General features: G+C 37.6%; 1 protein-coding gene across 1 annotated transcript in view; it reads left to right on the top strand.

Annotated features, from left to right (window-relative positions):
• The window catches only part of LOC108329194 (uncharacterized), a 45,923-nt gene that overhangs the window by 15,054 nt on the left and 16,985 nt on the right, over positions 1 to 13,884 (top strand). The window lies entirely within an intron of this gene.

Genomic DNA, 13,884 nt, shown 5'->3' with positions numbered 1-13,884 from the left:
TACATGTTTTGTTCATGATTTTAGTCCTGGTCTTGATAAGTTATCTCCTAGGTCTCACAAATGTGTCTTCTTAGGATTTCCACAGTCACAAAAGGGCTATAAGTGTTTTTCCTCTTCCCTCAATCGTCATTTTATCTATGCTGATGTCACTTTTGATGAGTCTTCTTTTTACTTTTCACATCTATCTTCTAGTTCTGTACCTCTCCCTGTTACTGTTGATATTCCTCTTATCTGTGATCCTCCTGGTGATGCTCCACCCATTTTGTCTTCTCCTTCTTTAGACTCTCATTCACCACAGGATCATCCTTCACCTCCACCCCTTCAGGTTTATAGTTGCCGTCATTCTCTCCCTCATGACTCACTTCCGGTGCCGCCTCATGTGTCTCCTCCGGCTCCAGCAACTGAGTCTGACTTGCCTATTGCCCTCCGTAAAGGTATACGCTCTACCCGTAACCCTTCCCCCCATTATACTGTTCTTAATTACCACAGATTATCTCCATCTTTTTATACTTGTCTCTCATCCATTTCTTCTGTGTCAATTCCCAAATCTGTGGGTGATGCCTTAACTCATCCTGGTTGGCGTCAAGCTATGATGGATGAATTAAGTGCTTTACAGGAAAGTGGAACTTGGGAGCTTGTCCAATTACCATCTGGAAAGTCTGTTGTTGGTTGCAGGTGGGTGTATGCTATCAAGGTTGGCCCTGATGGCACAATTGATCGTCTGAAAGCTCGACTGGTTGCCAAAGGCTACACACAGATTTTTGGTTTGGATTATGGTGATACTTTTTCTCCAGTGGCAAAAATGACCTCTGTTCGCCTATTCATTGCCATGGCCGCTCTTCGACAATGGCCTCTTTACCAACTTGATATAAAAAATGCTTTCCTCAATGGTGATTTGCATGAAGAAATTTATATGGAGCAACCGCCTGGCTTTGTTGCTCAGGGGGAGTCATCTGGATTGGTATGTCGTCTTCGCAAATCCTTATATGGCCTAAAACAGTCTCCTCGGGCCTGGTTTGGTAAATTCAGTTGTGTTGTTCAACAATTTGGTATGTCTAGCAGTGAAGCGGATGATTCAGTGTTCTATCGCCACTCGAGTGCTGGATGTATCTGTTGGAAGAATCGGTACCGTTATAGAGTCGCGCAGCGGAATTAAAAATTTGAAAGAGAGTGGAAAGCGTGTTCGGTCACCTTTTTAAGATAAATTTGTAAAAATAATTTTCTTTCAGAAAATTTATCGAACAGTTGATATGCGTAAAAAATAAAGAGTGTAGGGAATAGAAAATCACACGAGTAATTTTTATACTGGTTCGATTCAACAGAATCTACGTCCAGTCGTTAATCACTATAAAAAGTGATTAACAATTCCACTAAAAAGATGTTTCACAGATTACAACAAATAGTTAATAAAGCAGATAAATAAACCTTCCTTCGACGAACGAACCGGAAGAAGAACACTCTGCCAACTCGAAGAGAACCGCTCCGACTATCGACAAATGAAACGCGAGCTTCTCCTATTCACGAGACCAGGCAGAGTACCTTGCTAACTCGAAGAGAGCTTGCTCCGACAATCGACACACGAAACGCGAGCCTCTCCTGTTCACGAGACCAAGCAAGGGAACTTGAACTATAGCTTCTGAGAACTTCCTCTGTCAAACAGTATTCTGCTAGAGCTTCTGTTCAACAACGTTGTATTCTAATTTCTCCAAAACAAAATATATAGCCAAGTACACTGAATGCCAAAGATCAGCTCCCAACTGCCATGAATAATCGATTATTGTAAGTGATAATCGATTATTCAAGTCCGTTACAGGTTTTCAAAAATGTGATAATCGATTATATGAAGTGATAATCGATTATTCAAGTAAGACTTGTGATAATCGATTATTGCTTAATCATAATCGATTATTGCAGTTAAAAATGCAAGTTTACAAGGTTTACAAGAATTTCTTACTACATTTAATTTCTACAAATTGCTTTTAACTAATTCTAATATCTTCTTCAACTAAAACTTCTTGTAGCATCATCAAAACAAATTTCTTCAAGATTTACCAATACTCCTTATTGGTAACAATCTCCCCCTTTTTGATGATGATCAAAAATTCAATTTTAAAAGCAAGTTTGGCTTACCTGCAAAACATACAAGCTAACAAAAAACAACAAGGTTAGCAATACCTGTAATAATTTATACTTCTCCCCTTGTATTATTCTTCTCCCTCTTTTTGATCAGAAGCAAAAAGATCGGATGTGAAAGGCTCCCCCTAAAAATGATCTCCCCCTCAATTAATCAAAGGATGCATATAATCAAGAGATCATTTTATTTATGAAAATAAATATTACATTATAGATGAAATGGCAAGTAAACAACAAAACAGTCTAACATAGAACCTATATCTAAAACTCAGGACTAGGAGATCTCTCGGGAGGTTGAATGTTGAGATGATTCTCGATGTTAGATAGGCGAACATCAAGATCAAGAAATAGATCAACCATGTACTCATCAACAGATCGTTGCCACTCATAAATCTCCTCAAAGTGAGTCTTTTGTGCAAGACTCATATCCTCCAATTGTTTAGATAACCTTGCAAAATGTTCTTCCATAGAAGTTGAGGAAGAGGAGGGTATGTTGGATGGTCCAGCATCAGACGGAGCAGCAACACTTACTGGGTCAGCCATATGAGTGTCCATGTCATCATCTTCATCTACATCAGGATGATCATCCTCTAGTAATGAATCCCATTTGATGAAAAGTTGTATCTCCAATTTCTGATCCCACAGTTACAATATTTTGAACTAGTTCTCCTTCAACAGGTACACCTTTGAATTCTAAAATCCTAGAGATAAGAAGAGCATAGGGAAGTTGATATGAATGGGATTTCTTGGCTTTTACCATTGTGTCAGCAATGAGAGCAGGCCAGTCGATGTGTATGTGATTTAGAATCCCATACAATAGAAGTAAATCCTGCTCAGAGCATTGAGCATGGTTGGTTGCTCTAGGACATAAAATCCAGACAATCAAGTAGTGGATCATCCTTTCTTCAACTTTAAAGCCTCCAACCAGTAATTGCCTTCGATTTGTTTGTTGTTCAGGATGACGTAGGAAGGATTGAAAAGTCATCATCCTGTTGAAATCTTCAAGTCCTAAGTGGACTTTGACAGCATCATCCCAGATGGGAAGTTGAGCAACATTGGTCCATATGTCATCATCTAAAATGATGCGTACTCCCCTGACCTTAGTAGATATTATCCCATCTCGATAGCGCAAGTTGAAGTAGAAGACTCTTATCAGATCAGGATAAATGCAGCCTTTTTGTTCTAACAGATGCGTTAACCCCTGCTCAGCAAAAGTGTTTGGAAATTGAAAGCCATAGAAGCGGAAAAAGTCAAGACGAATAAACTTTACCGCATTGATCTTCCTTTCTTGCCAAGAATTAACAAAGTCTGCGTGTTTCCCTTGATCTGAAATCCATCCATTTATGTTTGCAAGACGTGGTTGAGAAGAAGAGGAGGCTCCAGCTGTTCTGCGACGGTGCCTTCTTGAGTCAGCCATGGAGGAAGAATGGGAAAATGAGATTTTGAGAAGATAAAGAGAAATGAAGAAGATTTGAGCTCTAGATTTGATTTCAGCAGTATTTAGGTGCAAAAGAGTGTCTAATAATCGATTATGGGGGGCTATTTATAAGAAAAATGGAAAAGTTAGCCGTTTATGGCCGTTTATAGCCGTTATGGGATGCTCCAACGGCTCTATTTTTGAAACTGTCAACGCGATAATCGATTATGGCTCGTGATAATCGATTATCAGTTTAATAATTACTGCCCAGAATTGCATGATAATCGATTATGCATAATGATAATCGATTAACTGCTCAAGATTTTCCAGAATTGAAATTTAGGCATGAATAATCGATTATGACTTGGTGATAATCGATTATGAAGCGTTAAGTTTACGAAAAATGCAAAAATTTGCATAGATTTTGATTCTAAGATATGTCTAACACTCCTAACTCTCTTCTAAGTTCATAAAGTAAAGATACCCCTTAAATATGCAATTCAAATTTAATTTTTAGCATACTCAATTAACCCACGAAATCAACAACCACTTTTCAAACAATTAAGATATCAATGATTAAGCAACCAATTTATAAACTAAAATGAATGCAACAGTAGCTTAAATGGAAATGATCACAGCTGCTACAGGTTTGACATGAAAGCATTTCAGCTAGCACAATCAGTTAAAAAAAAAACTAACTTTGACAACACAATTTACAACTTTCAAAACAACAACTATGATTCATGCACTCTCATATCCCAATCTGTTCAACCCAATGAATTCAACTCTGCATATAAAACAACATATATAAAAATTAAAACAACAATATGCAGTAATCAGATTTAATTCACTAACATTGTTTATCTTGGTTCAATGGATTTTATCCATGAAATATTGGCAAACCAGAATTTAAAACTGGAAAATTGACTCAAACAAGGAAATGCAGTTCCGACAACTTCTTTTAAAGACTATTCTACAGTGATTTTCACAATTTGTAATCAAGCTTTATGCGGAGCAAATCATAGCTCATATGGCATGCATATAAATAGATCTCCACAGAAATCATCTTTGAAACGGAAATACCAATTTAATCATCAAATAACTTAATTATCTAAAAATGCCAATGAAAATCTATCAACCAACTCATTTAAATGAATATAACAGTAATCAAATAATGGAAAATTAGAAAGATAACCAGAACAAAGTGCAATAACACAGTTCAAACAACACTTAGCTCAATCACATGGAGTTCGAACCAAGACTTTGAATGCCATTTGATGGATTCACTTCCTGCTCTTAGATCATTATTTCCGAAAGCATAATACCATGGATCTCTCCTCTCCTTTTGAGAACTTAACCTGCAAAACAAAACAATAGAGTTTTGGTCCCCATAATCACATTTGGGTCCTTTGAGGTTAGAGACAATTTACTTTATTACAGGAATCCAAGCATATTTTCCATTTGGAACATCAAAATGTTTAATTCTACATTTGTTAGAAGTATGTCCCTTTTTCATACAATAAAAACAACAAACATCATGCACCTTGTTTTTCACAAAAGTCCCTTTCTCAACCCAAACTCTACGAGTTCTCTTAACTTTAGACTTTTTATGAAGATGCATGTTTATATTTCTAAGATTGCTCTTCCTAAAAACATTTTGAACATGTGAGATAGGCTTGATTTCTTTAGAAAGTAAATTTTCCAATATGTCAATGTCAAACATGTGACTTTTACAAGATAAACACTCAACAGGTTTTTCATTTGAATTAGATTCAGACAATTTTGTTTCAAGATTACTAACTTTGTTTCTTAATATGACTTCCTCATCTAATGCATTATCATACTTAATTTGCAATTGTTTAAATTCCTTTTTCAAATTTTTATGAGCAACATTCAATTTTTCAGATTCATCAAGCAATTCAAGAAAAGCTTTTTGCAAATCAAATACACTAGATTCAGAATTAGAACAACTTACTTGGCTTGCAGTGTCATCAACATTAGTTGTCAAACATAAGTTTGTTTCTTCAACAGAATCACTTGAACTACTTGAGTCATTATCAACCCAAGCAATGTGAACCTTCTTTTTCTTGTGAAGTTTCTTTTCTTTTCTTTCTTTACTTCTTTTTTTGCTTGAATAGTCAGCTTTCAGATGGCCTCTTTCACCACATCCATAACATTTGAAACTTGAAGAAGAACCTTGATAGTCCTTCTTTTTCTTCAAGATTTGGCTGTCAGATGATTTAACGTTGGCCATCAAGCATAGATTTTCTTGCTCATTTGAATCGCTTGAGCTTAAGGAATTTGATGTAGAGCATGAATTCGAACAAGTCAACTTAGCCACATTCGATACTTCATCATGAGTGACTCTTAAAAATTTCCACATTTCCTGAGCACTTTTATAAACAGATACTTTGAAAAAATCATCAATGGTTAGTGCAGATAAAATTATATTCCGAGCCTTAATATCAAATTGGGCTATTCTATTTTCCTCAACAGTCCAGTCAAAATATGATTTTTCTACTTCCACACCATCAACCGTATTTTTAGGAATATATGGACCATTTTGTACAGCTTCCCAGATGCCTCTATCAACAGACCCCATAAAAATCTCCATTCTAAATTTCCAAAAAGCATAGTTATCACCAGTAAAAATGGAGGTCTGTTAATGGAAGCACCCTCAGCATATACATGGTTTTGATTGTGACCAGCCATTTTCGCAAATTTTGAAAAACTATCAAAGAAAGCTCTGATACCAATTGTTGGAAGAATCGGTACCGTTATAGAGTCGCGCAGCGGAATTAAAAATTTGAAAGAGAGTGGAAAGCGTGTTGGGTCACCTTTTTAAGATAAATTTGTAAAAATAATTTTCTTTCAGAAAATTTATCGAACAGTTGATATGCGTAAAAAATAAAGAGTGTAGGGAATAGAAAATCACACGAGTAATTTTTATACTGGTTCGATTCAACAGAATCTACATCCAGTCGTTAATCACTATAAAAAGTGATTAACAATTCCACTAAAAAGATGTTTCACAGATTACAACAAATAGTTAATAAAGCAGATAAATAAACCTTCCTTCGACGAACGAACCGGAAGAAGAACACTCTGCCAACTCGAAGAGAACCGCTCCGACTATCGACAAATGAAACGCGAGCTTCTCCTATTCACGAGACCAGGCAGAGTACCTTGCTAACTCGAAGAGAGCTTGCTCCGACAATCGACACACGAAACGCGAGCCTCTCCTGTTCACGAGACCAAGCAAGGGAACTTGAACTATAGCTTCTGAGAACTTCCTCTGTCAAACAGTATTCTGCTAGAGCTTCTGTTCAACAACGTTGTATTCTAATTTCTCCAAAACAAAATATATAGCCAAGTACACTGAGTGCCAAAGATCAGCTCCCAACTGCCATGAATAATCGATTATTGTAAGTGATAATCGATTATTCAAGTCCGTTACAGGTTTTCAAAAATGTGATAATCGATTATATGAAGTGATAATCGATTATTCAAGTAAGACTTGTGATAATCGATTATTGTTTAATCATAATCGATTATTGCAGTTAAAAATGCAAGTTTACAAGGTTTACAAGAATTTCCTACTACATTTAATTTCTACAAATTGCTTTTAACTAATTCTAATATCTTCTTCAACTAAAACTTCTTGTAGCATCATCAAAACAAATTTCTTCAAGATTTACCAATACTCCTTATTGGTAACAGTATCTACTTAATAGTGTATGTCGATCATATTGTTCTCACAGGAAGCGACTATCTTGGCATCTCTCAGATGAAACAACACCTTTGTCATCATTTTCAAACCAAAGATCTTGACAAACTCCGGTACTTTTTGGGTATTGAAGTAGCACAATCCAATGATGGTATTGTCATATCTCAGAGGAAGTATGCGTTAGACATCTTGGAGGAAACAGGGTTAATGAACTGTAAATCTGTTGAGACACCTATGGACCCTAATATCAAACTCCTACCAAATCAGGGGGAGCCTTTCTCAGATCCTGAACGGTACAGAAGACTAGTTGGTAAATTAAACTATCTTACTGTTACGCGTCCTGACATTTCCTTCGCAATTAGTGTGGTGAGTCAATTTCTAAACTCCCCATGTGAAGACCATTGGGATGCAGTTGTTTGCATACTGAAGTATATTAAAAGATCACCTGGAAAAGGTTTGCTATATGGCCCTAACAACGATACAAAAATCGTTTGCTATTCAGATGCTGATTGGGCTGGTTCCCCTTCTGATAGGAGGTTTACTTCTGGATATTGTGTCTCTATTGGTAGCAACCTGATATCTTGGAAAAGTAAGAAGCAAAGTGTTGTGGCAAGGTCCAGTGCAGAAGCAGAATATAGAGCTATGGCATCAGCTACTTGCGAGCTTGTGTGGCTTAAACAATTGCTTAGTGAATTGAAATTTGGAGATGTCACTCACATGATACTTATATGTGATAATCAAGCTGCTCTCCATATTAGCTCTAACCCTGTCTTCCATGAGAGAACCAAACACATTGAAGTTGATTGTCATTTCATTCGAGAAAAAATCATATCCGGAGATATCAAGACTGAGTTTGTTAACTCAAGCAACCAGTTGGCAGACATATTCACTAAGTCCTTACGAGGACCTAGAATTGATTATCTTTGTAACAAGCTTGGAACATATGATTTATATGCTCCAGCTTGAGGGGGAGTGTTAGATGTTAAGATGTGTGTTTCTGTTATTTGGGCTTAGTCTATTCTGTATTAAGGGCATTGGCCCATATCTTACAATATAAATAAACTACCCTATGTGTATGCTAAACACACAAGGGATATTTTCTCCCAATCTTCTCTATTTTTCATATGAGAGTGAACAAAAACAACACATCCAAAGATTTGACTAGGTAGACTCGTTATTTGGGAAGAAGAAGGAACAAAAGACAATAGAGACTCTATAGGACTAATGCCATTTAAGATACGAGTGGGTACCTGTTGATGAGATATGTGGCAGTTAACGCAGCTTCTCCCCAGTAATTTTTTGGAACAGACATTTGAAAAAGAAGAGCTCTAGTTACTTCAAGAAGATGACGATTCTTTCTTTCAGCAACCCCATTTTGTTGAGGGGTGTTAACACAAGTTAGTTAATGAACAATACCATTATGAGACAAAATTGAGAAATTCATGATTTACATATTCAGTACCATTATCAGACCTAATTCTTTTGATATTTTTTCCAAATTGATTTTGGACAAGACGGAAAAAATTAACAAAAATTTGAAAAACTTCGAATTTATTTTTCATAAAGTATGTCCACGTGACACGGGTACAATCGTCAATAAAGGTAACGAACCATTTGGCTCTAGAAATAGAATCTATGATAGGACCCCAAACATCAAAGTGAATTAAATCAAATGGAAAAATACTCTTTTTATTACTAATAGGATAAAATGCACGATGATGTTTTGACAATTAACAAATATCACAATTAAAAGACTCAACAAACTCTTTGGTAAACAAATGGGGAAATAAGGACTTGATAAGACTAAATGAAGGATGCCCAAACCTTTGATGATGTAGCCATATTTGGGAATTTGCCCACGTCTCAGAAGTAGCTTGTTGACTCATAATTTGTATGTTGCTTTGGTCATCAAACTCTAAAAAATACAACCTACTTTGCTCCTTAGCAGTTAAAATCGTCTTCCATGTGGCAAGGTCTTGAAAAACACAATAAGTTGAAAAAAATGTTACTGAACATTTTAAATCCTGTGTGAGTTTATACACAGAGATAAGACTATTAGCTAATTGAGGAACATGTAAAACATCCTTCAATATAATAGATGAGTCCAAAATTATATTCCCAGAGCCGCATATAGGTATACCCTGACCATTCGCAACTGTAATAAGTTTTGCTTTATTGCTTTTACCATTTGAGTTGAAAGACCCACTAAAAGGTGTCATATGGTCAGTTGCACCCGAATCAAGGATCCAAATACCTTGAGACACTTGACCAACAGTATTGAGACAAATCTTACCTTTTATGGACAAAGTACATGATTTAGAGGGCTTACTCATTGATTTAACCATTGCTTCCAAGCGCTCGAGTTTCTCCTTATAAGCTTTCATATCAAGATCTGGTGGTGGTGGATTAGATTGTGAAGAACTAGATTGATTGGTGGCTTCCTGTTCTGAGGTGGTATGGTTTACCCATTTTGAGGAGACCCTTTGTTGTTTCCCATGCGCTCGAGAACATTCTTTCTTCCATGGAGTTTGAAGCATGTTTCCTTGGTATGTTCAGATCTTTTACAGTATGAACAATAGTCCCCATGAGTACCTTTTTCAAACGTCTTTCCCCCAGCATTTGTTCCCTTGTGGACTCCCTTTCCAGTTGTCATGGCAGAGCCTGTGTTGGAGATCTCTCCATTTAGCATGACAGTTCTCCGAGTTTCTTCTCCTCTTACCATAAAAAAAACTTCTAACAGGGATGGTAATTTTTCTCTTCCAAAAATCTGAATTCGGACTGGGTTGTACTCATGATTCAGGCCCTGGAAAAATTTAAAGATTCTTCCCCTTTCAATGAATTCAGCAAGAGTGGCAGCCATCTGTTTTACACATCTTTATTGTTTGGTTCTGATCGAATTCCATCTAAAGACCACTCAAGATTCCGTGATATTCTGATACGGAAAGGGAGCCCTGTTTTGTATTAAATATTCTGTTCCCAATGTCATAGTAAGCAACAAGGTCCTTCTTTAAAGAAAAAGTACTTTGTAAATCATCCCATATTTCTTTTGCAGAAGAATGAAACATATAATTTCTCCTTATCTCAGGAATCATGAGTTGCCACATCCAAGTCATAATTAATGAATCTTCATTGTCCCAAATTGAGAAATAAGTGTTGTATGGTCCTGGTCCTCCTCCATCTATGTGATCAAGTTTTGAACGACCTTTGAGAGCCCTTCGAATAAATTGGTTCCATTGTAAGTAATTTTGACCATTCAACCGATCGGTACCTCCTATATTTCGTAGGTCATTAGGTACTCCCAAAGGAATCCTTTTCACTTCAGACATCCCGTAGAAAGGAACTAGGAGTCTCCGGTGACCTTTTCCGAGACGACGACGGTGTGTGGGTCACACCAAGAAGAGGAGCAAAACCTTCAAACTCATATCTGCTTAAATATAGGTCAAACGGGTCGTCACCGACCCCAGGAATAGACTCAGGAGGCTCCGACGACCCTGTTTGTGGCGGCGGTGGCGAGTGGGTCTCGCCGGAGGTGGGCGCGTGGCCTACACGTGCCGACGACAGTGGAGGTGCATGGCGGCGCGTGATGGCTTTTCTCACGGAGCAACTTTTAGCATTGTGATCGTCGGTGTTGGGCACACCTTTCTGCCCTATGAACAACCCCAACCGGCGACGGCGGCAACGACAGTGGTCGGACAGCGGCGGCGGTGCGACTGTTGCAGCGGAACAGAGCCCCAAGATCGGGAGCTCTAACACCAAGTTGAAAATAAGACTGATTTATTATTCGCAATCATGAAAAATACATTCTCATATCCTCTATTTGTAATAATCTAATTCTCCTAAAAAGGAAAATAGGGAAACTAGGAAAACAAAATAAAATAAAAGATTATATATCTATTTCCTCTAATTAGGAAGATTCTAAAGATATTTTCTCCAATTACAACAGTAGTCATCTTGGCAACAAGAGCTAATGTCTCCTGATAATCAATCCCATACTCTTGTCTATTACCAAGAGCTGCTATTGGAGCTTTATAGTGATCTAAAGAGCCATCAGATCGAAGCTTGACAGGGAAAACCCATTTACTTCCAATAGGTTTGACTGTGGGAGGACAAGACACAATATCCCATGTGTGGTTTTCTTGAGGTGTTTGGATTTCTTCTTGCATTGCCTTTTTCTAACATTCATGTTCCATAGCTTGGGTATAACTAGAAGGAATAGAAATAGAAGATAAGGTAGTTGATAAAGAAATAGGTTTAAAAAAACCATACCAATCAGGAGGTTTTGATGATCGAGTGGACCGACGAAGAAGTAGAATAGACAGAACAGGATCCAATGCAGGAGGTGGTGGGTCAGAATCAAGTGTTGGAGCATCATCATGAAGGGTACCAGAAGGATGAGGACGACGTCTTTCATACATGAAACTATGCTTGAACCGCTCCAGTGAGGATTCAAAAAAATGTGACATAAGAGATAAAGGTGAAGATGAAGATGCAACATATGAGGAAAAGCAGAAACAGTCGTCCCACTTTAGGTCCCTTTAGAATAATCTTCTCTGACACTTGATCTCGTACAATACAACCAAAACGAGAAAAGTGGACATTATAATCATGAGCAACTAATTGGCCAACAAATATAAGGTTTGTGGAAAGGTTAGGAGACACAAAAACATTAGGCAAGGAAGGGGAAATATCACCAATAACACTAATATGTAAGGAGGTGCCATCAACTCTTTGAATTTGATGATTGCCATCATAAGTTTTCACAGTGGTTAGAGACACATCAGAATTTGTCATGTGATTAAAGGCTCTAGAATCAAGGTACCAAGGTTGAAAAGAAACGAAAGTATTACCTGAAAGACCAAAAGGCAGAAAAAGCTAACATAATCATCTGTTGTACCATTTCTAGAGTAAGAGTGTTTGCAGAAGGTGTAGGAACAAAAGCTGGAGCGGGAATGTAGTAGAACTCGAAGCACTAGCAGAGGCATGATAAACAGTGTGTTGCTTCTTTTTAAGGCGAGTGGGACAAGTTGTGATGACATGCCGTTGTTGCCTGCAATAGTTACAAAATTTTTGTGGACAATCCTTTGCAAGATGACCAAATCCTTTACAAATGTAACATTGGACAAAACACATATCTCTAGTCTTATTCTTTCCTTGTGTGGTATAGACCACAACAACAGGAGCAGTAGAATTGATATGTTGTTCCATCGCTACATGCATTGTGATTCGTTGTTCCTCTCGGAGAAGCTCACTCAAGCAAGCATCCAAATGAGGTACATGGTCACGGTTCATCAGATTGGAACAAGTAGCTTCAAAGTCAGATCGTAGCTTCATCAAAAATTGATCTCGCTTGCTAGTCTCGTGCATGGTTTGAATAAAAACTAGGGCTTCACTAGAAATACCCGCATAAATAATATTTGAATATTCAACCCAAAGATTCTGAAAACCAGAATAATATTCCTCAATTGATCGATTCCCTTATGTGAAATTGACCATCTCGTACTCCAATTGAAACCTCCGGGTGGCATTGGCTTGATGATAAACCTTTTTCAAATAATCCCACATGTCTTAGCAGTGTTGTAAGCCCTAAGATTAAGAATAAATTGTGGCTCAACTGAGCTAAGAATCCAGGACATGATTTGGGCATCTTTGCTTTCCCATTTTGCCAAATCCACTGCACCGATAAGTGCTGGAACTCGACCATCAATAGGGCCCCATAATTCTTTTACTTTGACAAAGAGCTTAAATTGAAATTCCCAAACAACATAATTTTTGTCATTAAAACGAAAAAGGTATGATCCAGATTTATCATAAGACATGATGAAAGAATAGAGAACCCAATAGGTGTTTACTCCAACCCCAAGATACTCACAAGAACAACACTAGAACCCAAGAAAAGACCACGACTCAAACGTGTTTACTCCAACCCCAAGATACCCACAACAAACAAAACTAGAATCCAACCATGGTTCAGAAACCAGACTTTGATACCATGTCAAAATATCAAGACAAGAGAGAGCATATGAGAGATTTCTTTGCTTAGAATTGTTTAATTGTATTATGCAACCCTCTTTTCTTAAATAGACAACATAGAATGTTTTTACATTAATATTGGAGATTACAAGAGATATTGATAGGATATAAGATAAGGCGGTGGAACAGTTGGAGAAGGCGGGCAAAGGGCCTATAAATGTAAACCTTTTGTAATTCTGTAAGGGAGTTAGTCAATTGTATACTTTATACATACCGGTTTCGAACCTGGTGAGAGGGGTTAGGCCCTCGAGTTACACTTGGTACTCAGTGATTGTTACTGTGAATAACATACCCATTGTTTGATTCTTTCTGTCTTGTGTGAGTGCATATCAGTGGTGAGGGTGACTGTTAGGTTCTTACACTAAAGATTCCTAACAAATTGGTCCGACCTGCCGGATTGAGAAGCCGTCGGAATCGTGTGAAGGCGCAGACAGAGGAGCTGCGACCAGATTATGCAGCAATATGCCAAGATTATACTGCAATACGCCAAGATTATGCTGCAATACGCCAAGATTTGCAAGAAATCATAAGGATGTTGGGTGGTCGAGGCCACAACCAAGACGACCAACATTGGGAC

The sequence above is a fragment of the Vigna angularis genome, chromosome 2 (genome assembly GCF_016808095.1).
Source record: "Vigna angularis cultivar LongXiaoDou No.4 chromosome 2, ASM1680809v1, whole genome shotgun sequence".
NCBI classification, from domain to species: Eukaryota; Viridiplantae; Streptophyta; class Magnoliopsida; order Fabales; family Fabaceae; genus Vigna; species Vigna angularis.
This window is presented reverse-complemented; position numbering and strand designations above follow the sequence as displayed.